The 22,671-nt window shown below is 46.3% G+C and overlaps 1 protein-coding gene across 2 annotated transcripts in view; it reads left to right on the top strand.

Moving 5' to 3' along the window:
• Positions 1–22,671, top strand: part of LOC109873054 (protein Jade-1-like) — a 228,137-nt gene that overhangs the window by 14,275 nt on the left and 191,191 nt on the right. The gene's annotated exons all lie outside the window — the stretch shown is intronic.

The raw sequence follows: 22,671 nt of genomic DNA, 5'->3' as shown, positions 1-22,671 counted from the left end.
TTATCATGTTGGAATACTGCCCTGCGCCCCAGTCTCCGAAGGGAGGGGATCATGCTCTGCTTCAGTATGTCACAGTACATGTTGGCATTCATGTTTCCCTCAATGAACTGTAGCTACCCAGTCCTGGCAGCACTCATGCAGCCCCAGACCATGACACTCCCACCACCATGCTTGACTGTAGGCAAGACACACTTGTCTTTGTACTCCTCACCTGGTTGCCGTCACACACGCTTGACCCCATCTGAACCAAATACGTTTATCTTGGTCTCATCAGACCACAGGACATGGTTCCAGTAATCCATGTCCTTAGGCTGCTTGTCTTCAGCAAACTGTTTGCGGGCTTTCTTGTGCATCATCTTTAGAAGAGGCTTCCTTCTGGGACGACAGCCATGCAGACCAATTTGATGCAGTGTACGGCGTATGGTCTGAGCACTGACAGGCTGACCCCCCACCCCATCAACCTCTGCAGCAATGCTGGCAGCACTCATACATCTATTTCCCAAAGACAACTTCTGGATATGACGCTGAGCACGTGCACTCAACTTCTCTGGTCGACCATGGCGAGGCCTGTTCTGAGTGGAACCTGTCCAGTTAAACCGCTCTATGGTCTTGGCCACTGTGCTGCAGCTCAGTTTCAGGATCTTGGCAATCTTCTTCTAGCCCAGGCCATCTTTATGTAGAGCAACAATTCTTTTTTTCAGATCCTCAGAGTTATTTGCCATGAGGTGCCATGTTGAACTTCCAGTGACCAGTCAGTGTGAGAGCGATGACACCAAATTTAACACACCTGCTCCCCATTCACACCTGAGACCTTGTAACACTAACGAGTCACATGTCACCGGGGAGGGAAAATGGCTAATTGGGCCCAATTTGGACATTTTCACTTAGGGGTGTACTCACTTTTGTTGCAAGCGGTTTAGACATTAATGGCTGAGTTATTTTGAGGGGACAGCAAATTTACACTGTTATACAAGCTGTACACTCACTACTTTACATTGTAGCAAAGTGTCCTTTCTTCAGTGTTGTCACATGAAAAGATATATTCAAATATTTACAAAAATGTCAGGGGTGTACTCACTTTTGTGATATACTGTATATAATGGTTTGGAAGATGCACTGAGGTTGTAGCTAGGGATGCACATTTCTGACAGTTTTTCTGCTGACTAACTGACCCTCGTTAACCGGTCAACAAACGGCAAGAAAAACAATAGTATTTTCTGTTGGTCATGTCATTTTACTATCAGAGAACTGTATATAATGAGAAGATGCTTATGTTTTCGCCCCAACAATGGGAGTCGTCCCAACAATGGGAGTCGTCTGAAGGTGGTAAGGCAGGCGACAAGTTTAGGCCCATAGAAACGCATTGGGCTCATTTTGGACAGATTTGGCGAGAGTGAAATCTCTTGATTTTTCTCTTCCTCTATGATACTTTGAATCATATTAAATATGTTTTGATTTGTTTAATACTTTTTTGGTTACTACATGATTCCATATGTGTTGTTAAATAGTTTTGATGTTTTCACTATTGGCCGGGGCATGGACTCTTCAAGGTGTCACAAGTGTTTCACAGGGATGCTGGCCCATGTTGACTCCAATGCTTTACACATTTGTGTCAAGTTGGCTGGATTTCCTTTGGGTAGTGGACCATTCTTGATTCACACGGGAAACCGTTGAGCATGAAAAACCCAGCGAGTTGCAGTTCTTGACGCAAATAGGTGCTCCTGGTACCTAATACCGTACCCTGTTCAAAGGCACTTCAATCTTTGTCCTGCCCATTCATGCTCTGAATGGCACACATACAGAATCCATGTCTCAAGGCTTAAAAATCCTTCCTTAACCTGGTTCCTCCTCTTCATCTACACTGATTTGAAGTGGATTTAACACGTGACCTCAATAAGGGCTTTCACCTGCATAGTCTGCCATGGAAAGAGCAGGTGTTCTTTAATGTTTTGTACACTCAGTTTATTTACGGTGAGCTACAAAAGTATTGGGATAGTGACAAGTGCAAAAGTTAGATGCACAAATATATCATATCTGGCCCTGTGCCCTCTCTGAATCATGGCATTGAACACTTTAGCAGGATTCTTTCTCTTCACAAGCTATTTGATTATTGCAGCTCAATGGGTGTAACTTGCTGATGATTTTGATACCTTTTGGAAACAAAACACGTTTTATAAGGAGGATGGGATCCAACCAAATCATTTGGGTTCCTGGATCCTTTCAACAGCATTAAGGCTGCGTTGAGACAATGACTTATCAATGAGAAATAAAAGAATACAGCTCATTCAGTGCGGTCTTAGTGCCAGCATCAGTCTGTGGTGGTATGTAGACGGCTATAAAAAATACAGATAAATTCTCTAGGTTGATGGTGTTGTCAACAGCTTATCATGAGAAAGTCTACCTCAGGTGAGTAAAACCTCGAGATTTCCTTAGATATCGTGCACCAGCTGTTATTTACAAAAATACATAGTCTGCTGGCCCTTGTCTTACTAGAGTATGCTGTTCTGTCCTGCTGATACAGCGTATAACCAGCCAGCTTTATATTGATAATGTCGTCGTTCAGCCATGACACCGTGAAGCATAAGATATTACAGTTTTGAAGGTCCCGTTGGTATTTTAACCTTCCTCGTAGGTCATTGATTTTATTTTCCAAAGATTGCATGTTTGCTAACAGAATGGAAGGAAGTATGAGTTTATTCGATCGCCTACGAATTCTCAGAAGGAAGGCAGCCTGCTCTCTGGACCCCTTTTTCCGCCTTCTCTTCTCTTCTCGTAAATGACGGGGATCTGGGCCTGTTCCCGGTGAAGCAGTATATCATTCATGACGGGCTCGTCAGCCTGGTTCAAGGAAAAAAAGGATCCAGTCCGTGGTGAGTAATCGCAGTCCTGATGTCCAGAAGTTCTTTTCAGTCATAAGAGACGGTAGCAGCAACATTATGTGCAAAATAAGTTTTAAAAAGTTACAAACAACGCAAAAAAACAAACCAAAAAACACAATTGGTTAGAAATACGTAAAACATCAGCCTTCTTCTCCGGCACCATCTTGTCAAAAATAAATAAAAATCCCTCCCATTGTGTCGCTGAGTCATCATAATGCTTTAGCAAAAGTACATTATATCAGGGGTATTGGTAGACACAATGTAAGTAACCTAATTTATGTCCCTCTGAATGCCTCTGCTGATCCTACAGCTAGTGTATGCAGTAAGTTTTACGATGTTAGGCGGTTTCCACTGAGGCGGTGTGCCCTACAGTGGGGAGAACAAGTATTTGATACACTGCAGATTTTGCAGGTTTTCCTACTTACAAAGCATGTAGAGGTCTGTAATTTTCATCATAGGTACACTTCAACAGTGAGAGATGGAATCTAAAACAAAAATCCAGAAAATCACATTGTATGATTTTTAAGTCATTCATTTGCATTTTATTGCATTTGTTGGCAAGATTAGCAAACTTCGGCATGACATGCCAGCAACAAACGCTGCAACTACACATCCAAGTATATCTGACCAAATTATGAAAGACAAGAATTGTAATTTTGAAATCCGTAAAGTGAGTGTGGAAGAGGTGAGAAATTATTGTTGTCTATCAACAATGACAAGCCACTGGCATCTGACAACTTGCAGCTTTTGACATTATCGATCAAAGTCTGCTGCTGGACAAATGTATGTGTTATGACTTTATACCCCCTGCTATATTATGGATAAAGAGTTCCCTGTCTAACAGAACACAGAGGGTGTACTTTAATGGAAGGCTCTCCAACATTATCCAGGTAGAATCAGGAATTCCCCAGGGCAGCTGTCTAGGCTCCTTTCTTTATTCTATCTTTACTAATGACATGCAACTGGCTTTGAGAAAGCCAGTGTGTCTATGGATACTGATGACTCAACACTATACACGTCAGCTACTACAGCGACTGAAATGACAGTAACACTTAAAGAGCTGCAGTCAGTTTCAGAATGGGTGGCAAGGATTAAGTTAGTCCTAAATATTTCAAAACCTAAAAGCATTGTATTTATGAAAAATCAACTAAATCTTGTAATTAATAATGTGGAAGTTGAGCAAGTTGAGGTGACTAAACTGCTTGGAATAACCCTGTCATAGTCTAAACATATTGATACAACAGTAACTAGGATGAGGAGAAGTCTGTCCATAATAAAGCGCTGCTCTGCATTCTTAACAGCACTATCAACAAGGCAGATCCTACAGGCTCTAGTTTTGTCGCACCTGGACTACTGTTCAGTCGTGTTGGTCAGGTGCCACAAAGAGAGACTTAGGAAAATTGCAATTGGCTCAGAACAGGGCAGCACGGCTGGCCCTTGAATGTACACAGGGAGCTAACATTAAAAATATGCATGTCAATTGCTCCTGGCTCACAGTGGAGGAGAGATTGACTTATTCACTACTTGTATTTGTGCGAGGTATTGACATGTTGAAGCACAGAGCTGTTTGTTTAAACTACTGGCACAGAGCTCGGACACTCATGCATACCCCACAAGACATGCCACCAGAGGTCTCTTCACAGTACTACATAGAGCCATGACTACATGGAACTCTATTCCACATCAGATAACTGATGCAAGCAGTAGAATCAGATTTAAAGAACAGATAAAAATGCACCTGGGACAGCGGGGACTGTGAAGCAACACAAACATTGGCACAGACACATGCATACACACGGTAACATATGAACTATATAAATACGTACACGTGGATTATGTGTTGTAGATATGTGGTAGTGGAGTAGGTGCCTGAAGGTACACACTTAGTGTGTTGTTAGTTCTGTTATGAATGTATAGTAATTAGAGGTCGACCGATTAATCGGAATGGCCGATTTATTAGGGCCGATTTCAAGTTTTCATAACAATCGGAAATCGTTATTTTTGGACACCGATTTGGCCGTTTTTACATTTTATTTTATTATTTAATCTTTATTTAACTAGGCAAGTCAGTTAAGAACGCATTCTTATTTTCAATGACGGCCTAGGAACGGTGGGTTAACTTCCTTGTTCAGGGGTAGAACGACAGATTTTTACCTTGTCAGCTCGGGATTCAATCTTGCAACCTTACAGTTAACTAGTCCAACGCTCTAACCACCAGCCTATCATTGCACTCCACGAGGAGACTGCCTGTTACGCGAATGCAGTAAGCCAAGGTAAGTTGCTAGCTAGCATTAAACTTATTTTATAAAAAACAATCAATCATAATCACTAGTTAACTACACATGGTTGATGATATTACTAGTTTATCTAGCGTGTCCTGCGTTGTATATAATCGATGCGGTGCGTATCGTTGCTCCAATGTGTACCTAACCATAAACATCAATGCCTTTCTTAAAATCAATACACAGAAGTATATATTTTTAAACCTGCATATTTAGCTAAAAGAAATCCAGGTTAGCAGGCAATATTTACCAGGTGAAGCGAGGAGAGGGATGGAAGCTACACTGTTACACTGGCAATACTAAAGTGCCTATAAGAACATCCAATAGTAAAAGGTTAATCAAATACAAATGGTATAGAGAGAAATATTTCTATAATAACTACAACCTAAAACTTCTTACCTGGGAATATTGAAGACTCATGTTAAAAGGAACCACCAGCTTTCATATGTTCTCATGTTCTGAGCAAGGAACTTAAATGTTAGCTTTCTTACATGGCACATATTGCACTTTTACTTTCTTCTCCAACACTTTGTTTTTGCATTATTTAAACCAAATTGAACATGCTTCATTATTTATTTGAGGCTAAATAGATTTTATTGATGTATTATATAAAGTTCAAATAAGTGTTCATTCAGTATTGTTGTAATTGTCATTATTGATTAATCGGTTTCGGCTTTTTTTGGTCCTCCAATAATCGGTATCGGCGTTGAAAAATCATAAACGGTCGACCTCTAATAGTAATGTTTTTAAAATTGTATAACTGCCTTAGTTTTGCTGGACCCCAGGAAGAGTAGCTGCTGCCTTGGCAGGAACTAATGAGGATCCATAATAAACCCCAGGCGGAGTAGCTGCTGCCTTGGCAGGAACTAATGAGGATCCATAATAAACCCCAGGAAGAGTAGCTGCTGCCTTGGCAGGAACTAATGAGGATCCATAATAAACCCCAGGAAGAGTAGCGGCTGCCTTGGCAGGAACTATTGTGGATCCATAATAAATACAAATACCTCTCACCATTACAATAACGGGAGGTTATCATTTTTGGAGGGGGTATGTTATTTGTGCGTCTCACCTTCTCACTCATCATTATTCACGATTGATTCAGGACTATCTGTAATCATGGTAGCATAGACTTTAATGTAGAGGTGTGTGTGTGTGTGTGTGTGTGTGTCCTAGCTGGGGTAAAGACTCCATGACACAGCAGTGCCTGTGATCATGCCATTCTTCGAGTCCTAGCTGCCTCTCATTCAGAGGCTCACAGAGCAGAGAATCGCAACACCTGCCGGGCTACATGGTGGCATACGCCACTACTACTACTCTCTGATGCTTCTCTCCTCTCACATGCTGTTTCTCTCTTTCCCGACTCACTGTACTCCATTCTCTCTGTGGATAGATGGGGAATCAGACATGCACATCTACAGAGCAGATATCCTCAGTCTCACCCTTCCCCTGTGCTATAGGCTAACTACCTCTCTGTCTGTGTCGCCCTCTCTGGCTCTCTCTGCCTGCCTCTTTTTCTCTCTTTCTATTTCTGCCTGCTTTACTCAGTCTTGTCTCTCTCTCTGTCTCTTTTCACTCCTTTCTTGCTTATCCATCTCCAAAAATAACCGGCTTGCTGTTCTGTTGCGTTCCGGGGAGGCAGAGCGGAGCATAGTGCCCAATAAATCTGTTTTTTAGATTTTTTGCCTGATTCTGTTTTTTTTCTCCCAAATTCAGCTTTCTCAGTTTTTAGTTTTTTCAGGTGTTTGTTCTTAATCACATTTTTGTTAATAGAAAAACAAAGGTTGTCTTGTAATTCCACAACAATGCTTAAACCACATCAGGAGACCACTTTTGAGGTCTGGGATTTTTTTAAATGTGTGTTTTGGGATGTAGTTACCGCTTTATTCCAGTTCTCACCCAGCAAGAGGCTGTTGTTTAGCAGTGTTTTTGTAGCGCACGTGATGGTAGAGTTTGCAAAACAAATACCCACTGGATTAATGAAAATAATCATGATATCACAGGTCTCTACGCTTACATTTAGGAACACAATTTGTTCACACTAAATACTTTTGAAAATAGCTACAACAGAATAGATTTTCTTCTATAAAGCACAACCTTTATGTGCTCATACTTGACTTTTTCAGTTCGCATACATCTATTCTTAGGCAAGTAAAATGGTTGCACTGTAGAGCCCTTTATCATTCTGCCAGGTAGGCATAGGCTACTTTGTGGTTAACATTTAATTGAGAAGGGTTTTGGGAAAGCCTTTCCATCTACCAGAAGACTTTTCATGAACATCATCGCTAATGGCTACACAAAGTGGTAGACCTACGCACTGCACATACAGAGAAGGGGATTCACTTTGCCTCTTCGGAAAGTTGCAGGCATTATGAATCACTGATGCTTTCTGTTCATGTCATATGATCAACTTGGGCAAGTAAATAAATGTTCAATACATTTAGATCAGTGTTGACACCAGAATCTTTACTTCGATACTTATACCAGGTTTCACATCACAATACTCGATACATCACAATACTCGATACATCACAATACTCGATACATCACAATACTCGATACCATGGCAAAAAAAGAAGGCATATTAGCCAAAGTCAAAGAATGGCACTTGATCCAGACAGAAACTCATATACTGCTCTGTTCAATCGTCGGGCATCTTTTGAGTTTAATATGTATCGAACATCACCCTTTTTCAAACAACCATGCATGCATTAATGAATCAGTTATACAATCAATTTGACTTACCAATCTAACTACATAATGGTATTTATTTATTCAAATGGTAAATCTCTATTGATAAACTGGGTAAATCAAGATGTAGATCTATCAACAATACAGGTGAATGCATATTCAATAGGTGTGTGCATGCATTGATTTTCATGGGGCTACAGATGACAAACAATCTTTTCCCCTTCCATTTGGGACATATTTTATTGTACTGATCAACAACATTTGCATAGAAGTTGCTTCTTTTAAAAAAATGTGCGCGGTCTCTGTAACCAGTAATGATATCTTTCAGTCAGTTCACCGAGGTTTATAAGAATAGGATCATCTTTGGGAGAGACTTGAGAGATCGAATAAGTAAATTAATAACGTTTCTGGTGTCAGTCAGCTTTGAAATAAGCCTAATTTGCATTATGGTTAGCATATCACAAAGTACTAGGGTAGTGAATTGATGTTAGCTTTAGCTGTCAGCTAGCAAAGGAAAGTTAGCCTACAAAACTGGAAGCTACTGGTATATTCTTTTATTTTTAAAGTGATCTAGCCTGTCTGGACATTTTTTGTTGTTTTTCTAACAGTTTCAACAATTCTACTTGCCTTGTCACATTCAAAAGTGTGTTGACTTATGTGTAGCAGGAGTGGGAGCTAACATGATGCAGCCCACTCACCAGTGCAGACTAGCAATGAGCATGTGGACCCGTGATTCTGTCTGCATTCTCTGCATCGCAGATTTTATAGGGCCCTAAGAGTAGAGCAGCAGAGGGGTAGCGGGCATGGGATATGCCTCCCAGGGGGAACTGCAAGGACACGTTGGTCGTCGCCTGCCTTGTTGCAGCCTTGATTTGCACAAATGGCATTAACACTGCATAGGGCATCCAGCACTTATGTTGCACACACCCTCCCTCCTCTCTCCGCTCCTCTGCTTTTTCCACGGAGAGAGAGAGGGGAGAGAAAGGACTGTCAATAAAATAAGAACAAACAGAGGGAGATAGTGGAGCTTGGTTGCCCTGCTCTCTGGTGGTTTATGCCACCCTAATGGCAATACTGCATCTTCCCCTACACACACACACACATACACACTTGCCTCAGCAACAGCCAGCTTCAGAGAGATGTGTTGTTATGAAGCATTTTATATGAAGGGATTCTTTATCAAACAGCCTGACCTACCAGGTCCTGAAGGAGCTCTCCATGTCCCCTCCCTCCCTGTGTGTGTGTGTGTGTGTGTGTGTGTGTGTGTGTGTGTGTGTGTGTGTGTGTGTGTGTGTGTGTGAGATCCTGGGATCTGAGAGAGGCTTGTTGCTGGAGAGAGGAGTTGATAGTGGGAGAGAGGAGTTGATAGTGAGAGAGAGGAGTTGCTGGAGAGAGAGAGGCTTTTTGCTAGAGAGAGAGGAGAGGCTTGTTGCTGGAGAGAGAGAGGGAACCTAAGAAAGAAATTGAGAAACCTGTCCAACCAAAAACAGAGTCTACGCCTTCACTATGGTGAATCACTAAAACGGTCCAGAAATACACGACAGGAAAAAGAAGGAACAGCACGTCAGAAATCAGCTCAATGCTCAATTGAAGAATCCATAGACTTTAACCACTTCTCGGTTAATTGGAAAACACTAAACAAACAACAACACAAAGAATTATCTATCCAAAATGGAGATGTATGGGTAAACTACTTCCCCAATCTTTTTGGCTCTAGAACAAACAGCAACAACATATACATGCTCAATTACAAATCTTAGAATCAACTATTAAAGACGACCAGAACCCACTGGATTCTCCAATTACCTTGAATGAACCACAGGACAAAATAAAAACCCTTCAAGCCAAAAAGGCCTGTGGTATTGATGGTATCCTCATTGAAATGATCAAATATACAGACAACAAATTCCAATTGGCTATACTAAAACTCTTTAACATCATCCTTAGCTCTGGCATCTTCCCCAATATTTGGAACCGAGGACTGATCACCCTAATCCACAAAAGTGGAGACAAAATTTGACCCCCAATAACTACGGTGGGATATGCATCAACAGCAACCTTGGGAAAACACTCTGCATTACCATTAACCGCAGACTCGTACATTTCCTCAGTGAAAACAACATACTGAGCAAATATCATATTTGCTTTTTACCAAATTATCGTACGACAGACCACGTATTCACCCTGCACACCCTAATTGCCTTTTGTTTTGGTTTGTTTGTCAAAGTCTTCTCATGCTTTGTTGATTTCTAAAAAGGCTTCGACTCAATTTGACATGAGGGTCTGCTATACAAATTGATGGAAAGTGGTGTTGGGGGAAAAACCTACAACGTTATAAATGTACACAAACAATCAGTGTGTGGCTAAAATAGGCAAAAAAAAACACATTTCTTCCCAAAGGACTGTGGGGAGAAACAGGGATGCAGCTACAGAGAGGGGAGAGGCTTGTTGCCGGATCGAGTGAGAGCAAGGCTCGTTGCCGGAGCGAGTGAGAGCAAGGCTCGTTGCCGGAGCGAGTGAGAGCAAGGCTCGTTGCCGGAGCGAGTGAGAGCAAGGCTCGTTGCCGGAGCGAGTGAGAGCAAGGCTCGTTGCCGGAGCGAGTGAGAGCAAGGCTCGCTGCCGGAGCGAGTGAGAGCAAGGCTCGCTGCCGGAGCGAGTGAGAGCAAGGCTCGCTGCCGGAGCGAGTGAGAGCAAGGCTCGCTGCCGGAGCGAGTGAGAGCAAGGCTCGCTGCCGGAGCGGAGCGAGTGAGAGCAAGGCTCGCTGCCGGAGCGAGTGAGAGCAAGGCTCGCTGCCGGAGCGAGTGAGAGCAAGGCTCGCTGCCGGAGCGAGTGAGAGCAAGGCTCGCTGCCGGAGCGAGTGAGAGCAAGGCTCGCTGCCGGAGCGAGTGAGAGCAAGGCTCGCTGCCGGAGCGAGTGAGAGCAAGGCTCGCTGCCGGAGCGAGTGAGAGCAAGGCTCGCTGCCGGAGCGAGTGAGAGCAAGGCTCGTTGCCGGAGCGAGTGAGAGCAAGGCTCGTTGCCGGAGCGAGTGAGAGGGAGGGAGAGTGAGGCTCGTTACTGGAGAGAGAGAGAGAGGGAGGGAGAGTGAGGCTCGTTACTGGAGAGAGAGAGAGAGGGAGGGAGAGTGAGGCTCATTGCAAGAGAGAGGGGGAGGGAGTGAGAGCGAGGCTCATTGGTAGAGAGAGGGAGGGAGTGAGCTTGTTGCTGAAGAGAGCGAGAGGGAGGAAGAGAGCGAAGCTCGTTGCTGAAGAGAGCGAGCGAGAGGGAGGAAGAGAGCGAAGCTCGTTGCTGGAGAGAGGGAGGGAGAGAGGCTCGTTACTGGAGAGAGCGAGATTTGTTGCTGGAGAGAGCGAGAGGGAGTCTTGTTGCTGGAGTGCGAGGCTCGTTGCTGGAGAGCGAGGCTCGTTGCTGGAGAGCGAGGCTCGTTGCTGGAGAGCGAGGCTCGTTGCTGGAGAGCGAGGCTCGATGCTGGAGGGCGGGGCTCGTTGCTGGAGAGCGGGGCTCGTTGCAGGGGAGAGGAGCCGGTTGCTGGAGAGAGGGAGGGCGCGATGCTTTTTGCTGGAGAGGGAGGGAGAGAGGCTTGTTGCTGGAAGAGGAGAGAGGGTGGCTTGTTGCTGGAAGAGGAGAGAGGGTGGCTTGTTGCTGGAAGAGGAGAGAGGGTGGCTTGTTGCTGGAAGAGGAGAGAGGGTGGCTTGTTGCTGGAAGAGGGAGGGTGGCTTGTTGCTGGAGAGAGCGAGAGGGTGGCTTGTTGCTGGAGAGAGCGAGAGGGTGGCTTGTTGCTGGAGAGAGCGAGAGGGTGGCTTGTTGCTGGAGAGAGCGAGAGGGTGGCTTGTTGCTGGAGAGAGAGAGGAAAAGAGCGAGGGCTTTTGATGGAGAGAGAGAGGGAGGCTTGTTGCTGGAGAGAGAGAGGAAGAGAGCGAGGGCTTTTGATGGAGAGTGAGAGTGAGGCGTGTTGCTGGACAGAGTGCTGCTTGTAGCTGGAGAGTGAGAGCGAGGCTTGTTGCTGGAGTGAGAGAGAGGTAGAGAGAGTGAGGCTCGTTGCTAGAGAGCGAGGAAGAGAGGCTTTTTGCTGGAGGGCAAGGCTTGTTGCTGGAGAGCGAGGGACGTTGATGGAGGCGGCTGGTTGCTGGAGAAAGGGCTCGTTGCTGGAGAGAGTGATGGGCTTGTTGCTGGAGAGAGAGTGATGGGTGTCGTGCTGGAGAGAGAGAGGGAGGCTTGTTGCTGGAGAGAGAGAGTGAGGGAGAGAGGCTTGTTGCTGGACAGATATGCTCTTGCTGGAGAGAGGGGCTTGTTGCTGGAGAGCGAGAGAGCGAGGCTTGTTGCTGGTGAGCGAGAGAGTGAGGCTTGTTGCTGGAGAGCGAGAGAGCGAGGCTTGTTGCTGGAGAGCAAAGGCTTGTTGCTGGGGAGCGAGAGGGCGAGGCTTATTGCTGGAGAGGGAGGCTTGCTGCTGGAGAGGGAGGCTTGCTGCTGGAGAGGGAGGCTTGCTGCTGGAGAGGGAGGCTTGCTGCTGGAGAGGGAGGCTTGCTGCTGGAGAGGGAGGCTTGCTGCTGGAGAGGGAGGCTTGCTGCTGGAGAGGGAGGCTTGCTGCTGGAGAGGGAGAGATCTTGTTGCTGGAAGAGGCGAGGGTGAGAGACAGAGAGGCTTATTGCTGGAGAGAGGGAGAGAGGAATGCTTGTTGCTGGACAGATAGTGGGAGTTAGACCGAGGCTTGTTGCTGGAGAGAGAGATGGGTGTCGTGCTGGAGAGAGCGCGGGAGAGAGAGGGAGTTAGAGAGCGAGGCTTGTTGTTGGATAGAGAGCGGGAGAGAGTGAGAGAGAACGAGGCTTGTTGCTGGAGAGAGCGAGAGGGAGAAAGAGAGTGAGGCTCATTGCTGGAGAGAGGTGCTTGTTGCTGGAGGGAGAGAGGAAGAGAGCGAGGACTTTTGATGGAGAGTGAGAGCGAGACGTGTTGCTGGAGAGAGCGAGGCGTGTTGCTGGAGAGAGCGAGGCGTGTTGCTGGAGAGAGAGAGGGAGAGAGGCTTGTTGCTGGAGGGCAATGCTCATTGCTGGAGAGGGCTGCTGGAGAGGATGTTGCTGGAGAGGGCTCGTTGCTGGAGAAAGGGCTCGTTGCTGCATAATGGGGCAAGAGGGAGGGAGAGAGAGAGGCTTGTTGCTGGAAGAGGCAAGAGACAGAGAGGCTTGTTGATGGAGAGAGCGAGGGAGACCTGTTGCTGGATAGAGATAGCGGGAGTGAGAGTGAGGCTTGTTGCTGGAAAGAGTGAGAGCGAGGCTTGTTGCTGGAAAGAGTGAGAGCGAGGCTTGTTGCTGGAGAGAGTGAGAGCGAGGCTTGTTGCTGTAGAGTGTACGAGCAAGGCTTGTTGCTGGAGAGCGTGAGAGTGAGGCGTGTTGCTGAAGAGCATGAGAGTGAGGCGTGTTGCTGGAGAGCGTGAGAGTGAGGCGTGTTGCTGGAGAGCGTGAGAGTGAGGCGTGTTGCTGGAGAGCGTGAGAGTGAGGCTCGTTGCTGGAGAGCGTGAGAGCGAGGCTCGTTGCTGGAGAGAGGGGCTCGTTGCTGGAGGGAGTGGCAGGGAGCGAGGCTCGTTGCTGGAGAGAGGGAGGGAGTGAGGTTCATTGCTTGAGGGAGAGCGTGGGAGGCTCGTTGCTGGAGAGAGCGAGAGAGAGATGGGCTTGTTGATGGAGGGAGAGAGATTGGTGTGGACAGAGATGGGCTTGTTGAGAGCGATTCGTGTTGCTGGGTAGTACGAGAGAGGCTTGTTGCTGGAGAGCGAGAAAGCGAGGCTTGTTGCTGGAGAGCGAGGCTTGTTGCTGGAGAGAGAGAGATCTAGGCTTGTTGCTGGAGAGCGAGAGAGTGAGGCTTGTTGCTGGAGAGAGATGGAGGCTTGTTGCTGGAGAGAGATGGAGGCTTGTTGCTGGAGAGTGAAGCTTGTTGCTGGAGCGAGGGAGAGAGGCTTGTTACTGGAGAGTGAGAGCGAGGCTTGTTGCTGGAGAGTGAGAGCGAGGCTTGTTGCTGGAGAGTGAGAGCGAGGCTTGTTGCTGGAGAGTGAGAGCGAGGCTTGTTGCTGGAAAGTGCGAGAGCGAGGCTTGTTGCTGGAAAGTGCGAGAGCGAGGCTTGTTGCTGGTGTGAGAGAGAGGGATAGAGAGTGAGGCTTGTTGCTGGAGTGAGAGAGAGAGGGAGAGAGAGCGAGGCTCGTTGCTAGAGAGAGAGGGAGAGAGGCTTGTTGCTGGAGGGCAATGCTCATTGCTGGAGAGGGCTGCTGGAGAGGATGTTGCTGGAGAGGGCTCGTTGCTGGAGGAGGGGTTGTTGCTGCATAATGGGGCAAGAGGGAGGGAGAGAGAGAGGCTTGTTGCTGGAAGAGGCGAGAGCAAGAGACAGAGGCTTGTTGATGGAGAGAGCGAGGGAGACCTGTTGCTGGATAGATATAGCGGGAGTGAGAGCGAGGCTTGTTGCTGGAGAGAGTGAGAGCGAGGCTTGTTGCTGTAGAGTGTACGAGCGAGGCTCGTTGCTGGAGAGAGGGAGGGAGTGAGGTTCATTGCTGGAGGGAGAGCGTGGGAGGCTCGTTGCTGGAAGGAGAGAGGGAGGCTCGTTGCTGGAGAGAGCGAGAGAGAGAGATGGGCTTGTTGATGGAGGGAGAGAGATTGGTGTGGACAGAGATGGGCTTGTTGAGAGCGATTCGTGTTGCTGGGGAGTACGAGAGAGGCTTGTTGCTGGAGAGCGAGGCTTGTTGCTGGAGAGCGAGAGAGTGAGGCTTGTTGCTGGAGAGAGATGGAGGCTTGTTGCTGGAGAGAGAGGCTTGTTGCTGGAGACAGAGAGAAGCTTGTTGCTGGAGCGAGGGAGAGAGGGAGGCTTGTTTCTGGAGAGTTTGGGAGGCATGTTTCTGGAGAGTTTGGGAGGCATGTTTCTGGAGCGTTAGGGAGGCATTTTTCTGGAGCGTTAGGGAGGCATGTTTCTGGAGAGTTAGGGAGGCTTGTTTCTGGAGCGTTAGGGAGGCTTGTTTCTGGAGAGTTAGGGAGGCATGTTTCTGGAGCGTTAGGGAGGCTTGTTTCTGGAGCGTTAGGGAGGCTTGTTTCTGGAGCGTTAGGGAGGCTTGTTTCTGGAGCGTTAGGGAGGCTTGTTTCTGGAGCGTTAGGGAGGCTTGTTTCTGGAGCGTTAGGGAGGCTTGTTTCTGGAGAGTTAGGGAGGCTTGTTTCTGGAGAGTTAGGGAGGCTTGTTTCTGGAGCGTTAGGGAGGCTTGTTTCTGGAGCGTTAGGGAGGCTTGTTTCTGGAGCGTTAGGGAGGCTTGTTTCTGGAGCGTTAGGGAGGCTTGTTTCTGGAGCGTTAGGGAGGCTTGTTTCTGGAGAGTTAGGGAAGCTTGTTTCTGGAGCGTTAGGGAGGCTTGTTTCTGGAGCGTTAGGGAGGCTTGTTTCTGGAGCGTTAGGGAGGCTTGTTTCTGGAGCGTTAGGGAGGCTTGTTTCTGGAGCGTTAGGGAGGCTTGTTTCTGGAGAGTTAGGGAAGCTTGTTTCTGGAGCGTTAGGGAGGCTTGTTTCTGGAGCGTTAGGGAGGCTTGTTTCTGGAGCGTTAGGGAGGCTTGTTTCTGGAGCGTTAGGGAGGCTTGTTTCTGGAGCGTTAGGGAGGCTTGTTTCTGGAGCGTTAGGGAGGCTTGTTTCTGGAGCGTTAGGGAGGCTTGTTTCTGGAGCGTTAGGGAGGCTTGTTTCTGGAGCGTTAGGGAGGCTTGTTTCTGGAGCGTTAGGGAGGCTTGTTTCTGGAGCGTTAGGGAGGCTTGTTTCTGGAGCGTTAGGGAGGCTTGTTTCTGGAGCGTTAGGGAGGCTTGTTTCTGGAGCGTTAGGGAGGCTTGTTTCTGGAGCGTTAGGGAGGCTTGTTTCTGGAGCGTTAGGGAGGCTGTTTCTGGAGCGTTAGGGAGGCTTGTTTCTGGAGAGTTTGGGAGGCATGTTTCTGGAGCGTTAGGGAGGCTTGAGAGAGAGAGAGAGAGAGAGAGAGAGAGAGAGAGAGAGAGAGAGAGAGAGAGAGAGAGAGAGAGAGAGAGAGAGAGAGAGAGAGAGAGAGAGAGAGAGAGAGAGAGAGAGAGAGAGAGAGAGAGAGAGAGAGAGAGAGAGAGAGAGAGAGAGAGAGAGAGAGAGAGAGAGAGAGAGAGAGAGAGAGAGAGAGAGAGAGAGAGAGAGAGAGAGAGAGAGAGAGAGAGAGAGAGAGAGAGAGAGAGAGAGAGAGAGGCTCGTTGCTGGATAGATAGTGGGAGTTAGACCGAGGCTTGTTGCTGGAGAGAGAGACCGAGGCTTGTTGCTGGAGAGGGTGTGATGGGCTTGTTGCTGGAGAGGGAGTGATGGGCTTCTTGCTGAAGAGAGAGTGATGGGTGTTGGAGAGAGAGAGGGAGGTTTGTTGCTGGAGTGAGAGAGAAAGGCTTGTTGCTGGAGAGATATGCTCTTGCTGGAGAGAGGGGCTCGTTGCTGGAGAGCGAGAGAGCGAGGCTTGTTGCGAGAGAGTGAGGCTTGTTACTGGAGAGCGAGAGAGCAAGGGTTGTTGCTGGAGAGTGAGGCTTATTGCTGGAGAGCGGGAGAGCGAGGCTTGTTGCTGGAGAGCGAGGGAGGCTTGTTGCTGGAGAGTGAGGCTTATTGCTGGAGAGAGAGACCGAGGCTTGTTGCTGGAGAGAGAGATGGGTGTCGTGCTGGAGAGAGAGATATGGGTGTCGTGCTGGAGAGAGAGGGAGTTAGAGACCGAGGCTTGTTGCTGGACAGATAGTGGGAGTTAGACCGAGGCTTGTTGCTGGAGAGAGCGAGAGAGGCTTGTGGCTGGAGAGAGCGAGAGAGGCTTGTGGCTGGAGAGAGCGAGAGAGGCTTGTTGCTGGAGAGAGCGAGAGAGGCTTGTTGCTGGAGAGAGCGAGAGAGGCTTGTTGCTGGAGAGAGCGAGAGAGGCTTGTTGCTGGAGAGAGCGAGAGAGGCTTGTTGCTGGAGAGAGCGAGAGAGGCTTGTTGCTGGAGAGAGCGAGAGAGGCTTGTTGCTGGAGAGAGCGAGAGAGGCTTGTTGCTGGAGAGAGCGAGAGAGGCTTGTTGCTGGAGAGAGCGAGAGAGGCTTGTTGCTGGAGAGAGCGAGAGAGGCTTGTTGCTGGAGAGAGCGAGAGAGGCTTGTTGCTGGAGAGAGCGAGAGAGGCTTGTTGCTGGAGAGAGCGAGAGAGGCTTGTTGCTGGAGAGATGGAGAGAGGGTTGTTGCTAGAGAGAGAGAGAGAGAGAGAGAGAGAGAGAGGCTTGTTGCTGGAGAGACAGAGACAGAGGCTTGTTGCTAGAGAGGGAGAGAGACATGCTTGTTGCTGGAAAGAGGAAGAGAGAGGCTTGTTTTTGGGGAGAGAGAGAGAGAGAGAGGCTTGTTGTTGGAGAGAGGCTTGTTGCTAGAGAGCAAGAGGGAGGTTTGTTCTGGAGAGCGAGAGAGTGAGAGAGAGAGGCTTGTTACTGGAAATCGGGAGAGAGGCTTTGAGACTAGTTGATGGAGAGACAGGCCAGGCAGACAGGCCAGGCACGCTGGCAGGGAGGCAGACAGGCCAGGCAGACAGGCCAGGCACGCTGGCAGGGATTGCAGGCAGGCAGTAACTATCCATTTCAGAGGCTCTGTGTCAGAATTAGCCTTCTAATGAGCTTGGCAGTCATCTCTCAGCACTTTGAAAGACCAGGCAGAGACACACACACACACAGACTCTCACGGAAATGGCCAGGCAGCTCACTTTGGCACTCAGACAGTTTTGGGATGCAGCCTTTTCAGCCTGCGGCCTCCATCCATGCAGCTCAGTCATCACACACAGCCCTCCCCAGTGAGTGAGTCAGTTAGGGGGTGTGTGTGTACGGTGGGTGCCACTCGGCACCCTGTCAATGAGGCCAGGGGCAGCAGAGACATGTCCCTGTGTAGTGACACCATGAAGAGACTGTTGTGGGAAGGACCAGGCATGTTTTGGCCTGTCTCCTCTCTGTGTAGCGTGAGCAGGCATGAGGACACACTACTACTGGGCAATTCCACGGTACGCCTTGACTTAGTTTTTTCACTTTAAAATGTTTGCTGAACAAAAAACATTGATTTCAAAGTTTAACAAACCAAAAACGTATTTGATTGATTTCCACTGACAAAAAAAAAAATACATGGAATTCTGGTAATCCCCCTTAAATCTTTATGGGACCGAATTTGACAAAAATGGAGGTACATATCTGCTCCGAATTAAGATTCCAAGATGTCTGCAGAAAGAATGGGGTGTCAGCTATGAAATGGCACCTTGACTTTGAAAAAATCTCTTTTAGTTATTGAACTACTACTGTAAATTAAGTGGATTTACACCCGGGAACGGAATAACAGTAATGGAATTGAATCAAGGGTCCCTGATATTCGGAAAAGTAGGGACAGATTTTTGACTTGTCCAAAGCACAAGGCACTTGTCCCAACAAAAACAAAAAGGTCTCCAACACCATTTGTATATAATTGTATGATGCAATGAACCACTTTACAAATAAGATGCATTACTATGTATTTTACCATGGAGAATCAGACAAAAATGTAGGCTACACTCTGCCTGTTCAGGGAGATCGTTCAAGATTGACGTCGAAATAGGACGTCTAGCCATGTCCTTGCTTCAGAGCCTGCCACTAGGGGGCAACAGTGAGTGCTATTGCCATCAAGTAGGTTGGGTTTTGCTAGGGCATTGTGGACAGGGGTGGTGGATGGGAAAAATCCCATGACTCTGGATCAGAAGATTGCGTGTTTGATCCTAGTCGTGGACACTCGTTTTTAATATCTTGTTTTAACCCTGTTCCAAACTGTAACCATTTTGAATGAGCGCCTAGACTTAACCCTTAACTCCAATTTTTACATTTGGAGAAAGGGAACAGTGTAGAGCACCAGGGGCAACATAAACTCTTTGAAATTTGACGTGTTGGAGAACGTGGATGAATGTCTGATTCTGCAGTGAGAGCTTGTTGGACTATTTGTCCTTTGCATATTCAAACCTGTTTCAAAATACAACACTGCCCCTTTAAGGCTGTCTTGGAGGATGGTTGGCCACCCTTGGCAGTTTATAAAATATTGCAAAATTACAATTACAACCAAACACTTTTTATTCCTTCATAAAATAATTCCCTTCAGGGCTCAAAAATAAGGGCGTCCTATCATCCCTGTGACGATAAAATATGATAAAAATACTACGTTTAAAACGGACTCTGGGACAGTTCTGTGACGACACATCAAAAATTCATCCAACTACTGCATGTAAAAAAAGCCATGAGGCTGATGCAATAGATCAGACCGTTTTAGCTTAAAATGTTGACAACATTTTGTTTGTTCATATTAAAAGCTCAACAATGCGCACATGGCTGTAGGCCATGCTGGAATATTCCAAAATGCAATTAGTGGGAAAACACTGTTCTCAAAAGCACACCTCATGGGTGAGCGGTTTCCTGTGACTGAGATGAAAAATATCTGACTCATCAACTAGCATGGGTTACTAATACAACTAGGATTATCATCAACTAGCATGGGTTACTAATACGACTAGGATGATCATCAACTAGCATGGGTTACTAATACAACTAGGATTATCATCAACTAGCATGGGTTACTAATACGACTAGGATGATCATCAACTAGCATGGGTTACTAATACGACTAGGATGATCATCAACTAGCATGGGTTGCTAATACGACTAGGATGATCATCAACTAGCATGGGTTACTAATACGACTAGGATGATCATCAACTAGCATGGGTTACTAATACGACTAGGATTATCATCAACTAGCATGGGTTGCTAATACGACTAGGATTATCACCAACTAGCATGGGTTACTAATACGACTAGGATGATCATCAACTAGCATGGGTTACTAATACGACTAGGATTATTACCAACTAGCATGGGTTACTAATACGACTAGGATTATCATCCAATTGTTTATTCCAGTGGTAGTGGTCCCTGCAGATTGTTTATTCCAGTGGTAGTGGTCTCTGCAGATTGTTTATTCCAGTGGTAGTGGTCTCTGCAGATGGTTTATTCCAGTGGTAGTGGTCTCTGCAGATGGTTTATTCCAGTGGTTGTGGTCTCTGCAGATTGTTTATTCCAGTGGTAGTGGTCTCTGCAGATTGTTTATTCCAGTGGTAGTGGTCTCTGCAGATTGTTTATTCCAGTGGTAGTGGTCTCTGCAGATTGTTTATTCCAGTGTTAGTGGTCTCTGCATATTGTTAATTCCAGTGGTATAAAAATGAGTTCTACTACTACTATTAGCATACTACTATTACTAGTATAATACTACTACTACTACTACTACTACTACTACTACTACTACTACTACTACTACTACTACTACTACTATTAGCATACTACTATTACTAGTATAATACTACTACTAGTACTAGCATACTACTACCACTACTACTACTACTACTACTACTATTAGCATACTACTACTACTATTAGCATACTACTATTACTAGTATAATACTACCAGTAGTACTAGCATACTACTGCCACTACTACTACTATTAGCATACTACCACTACTACTAGCATACTACTACTACTACTACTACTACTACTACTACTACTACTACTACTACTACTACTACTAACATACTACTACTACTACTACTAGTAGTATTAGCATACTACTATTACTACTACTATTAGCATACTACTACTACTACTACTACTCATACTATTAGCATACTACTACTACTACTACTAGCATACTACTACTACTACTACTACTATTAACATACTACTACTACTACTTCTACTACTAGCATACTACTACTACTAGCATACTACTACTATTATTAGCATACTACTACTACTACTACTATCATACTAATACTACTACTAATATTAGCATACTACTACTGCTACTACTATTAGCATACTGCTGCTACTACTACTACTACTACTACTACTACTACTACTACTATTAGCATACTACTATTACTAGTATAATACTACTACTAGTGCTAGCATACTACTACTACTACTATTAGCATACTACTACGATTAGCATTCTACTACTACTACTACTACTTCTACTACTACTAGCATACTACTACTATTATTAGCATACTACTGCTACTACTACTATCATACTAATACTACTACTAATATTAGCATACTACTACTGATACTACTACTACTGATACAACTACTGCTGCTACTACTGCTACTACTATTAGCATACTGCTGCTGCTACTACTACTACTACTACTACTACTACTATTAGCATACTACTATTACTAGTATAATACTACTACTAGTGCTAGCATACTACTACTACTATTAGCATACTACTACGATTAGCATTCTACTATTAGTACTACTACTATTACTACTACTACTACTACTACTACTACTACTACTACTACTACTACTACTACTACTACTACTACTAGCATACTACTGTTAACATACTACTATTACTAGTATAATACTACTTCTACTACTACTACTACAGATGGACTGGCACTACCTGTTTCGCTATCCCGTGCGGCCATTCACAAGTAGGCAATTTGAGGCATGCGTGAAAAGAGGGCCATAGTAGAGTCACAGCACAGTAATGTAATCCATCTGGGCCACAATGCAAACAATGGCCTGCCAACTACTACATTACAGTATGTGTAGCGAGAGAGAGAAGGGGGAAAGACAAGGGAGTGGAATACCATACTAGAGCTCTCTCTCTGAGACAAAGCGAGCACTCTCCCCCTTTATCTCTCTCGGTCTCGGTCTCTCTCTGTCTCTATCTCTCTCTCTGAGAGGGTTTTTATCTCTCTCTCTATTTCTGAGAGGGTGTTTTTCTCTCTCTCTCTCTCTCTCTCTCTCTCTCTCTGAGAGGGTGTTTTTCTCTCTCTCTGCCTCTCTCTCTCTCTCTCTCTCTCTCTCTCTGAGAGGGTGTTTTTCTCTCTCTCTGCCTCTCTCTCTCTCTCTCTCTCTCTCTCTCTCTCTCTCTCTCTCTCTCTCTCTCTCTCACTCCCTGAGAGGGCATTCTCGTTCTCGCTCCCTGGGAGGGCGGTCTCGCTCCCTGGGAGGGCGCTCTCGCTCTCACTCCCTCTCTGAGACGGCGCGCTCTCCCTTGCTCTCCCTCCCTGAGTCGGCGCGCTCTCCCTTGCTCTCCCTCTTTGAGACGGCGCTCTCTCCTACTGAGACGGCGCTCTCTCCCTCTCTGAGACGGCGCGCTCTCCCGCTCTCTGAGAGGGCGTTATCTCTCTCGCTCTCTGAGAGGGCGTTATCTCTCTCGCTCTCTGAGACAGCACGCTCTCTCTTTGCTCGCTCTCTCGCTCTTTCTCTATCTCATACGGCGTGCTCTGAGACGGCGCTCTCTCTCTCTCTCTGTGCTGTGGAGTACGGCTCCTCTGGGGGAAACCTGCTCTACATTTAAGAGTTTCTGCTGAAAATGGATCTCAAACACAATTTTTTATTTTATTCTTTATACATCTGTTATTCCTGTTTAACGAATGCAGACCTCTTTCTCTCCATGGATGAGGAAATGATTCGATCTTGACGAGGATTTTGTTTCATAGTTGCAATGGATGGAGAGGAATAGAAAAAGAGAGAGCGAGTGAGAAAGGGAAAATCCACACAGGTTTTCTTCCCAGTTGAAAAGCTGTCAGTCAAACTCCAGTCTGTGTTTTTTCCTTCTCATGTGAAGGGGAGAAGATGAGTTGCTGTCTCCCTGTCTTCAATTTAGTGTGAAACATGACTCCCACCACTCGCTGTTTTTGGTTTTTCTACGTCTTTGATATGGTGCTGAGGGCAAAACAATAAAGGAAAAACAACACATCCCTGAGGTACACCTCGCCACTAAACCTCCATCCAGGCCATTCAGATGCAGG

Source organism: Oncorhynchus kisutch, linkage group LG28, assembly GCF_002021735.2.
Source record: "Oncorhynchus kisutch isolate 150728-3 linkage group LG28, Okis_V2, whole genome shotgun sequence".
In the NCBI taxonomy this organism is placed as follows: domain Eukaryota; kingdom Metazoa; phylum Chordata; class Actinopteri; order Salmoniformes; family Salmonidae; genus Oncorhynchus; species Oncorhynchus kisutch.
This window is presented reverse-complemented; position numbering and strand designations above follow the sequence as displayed.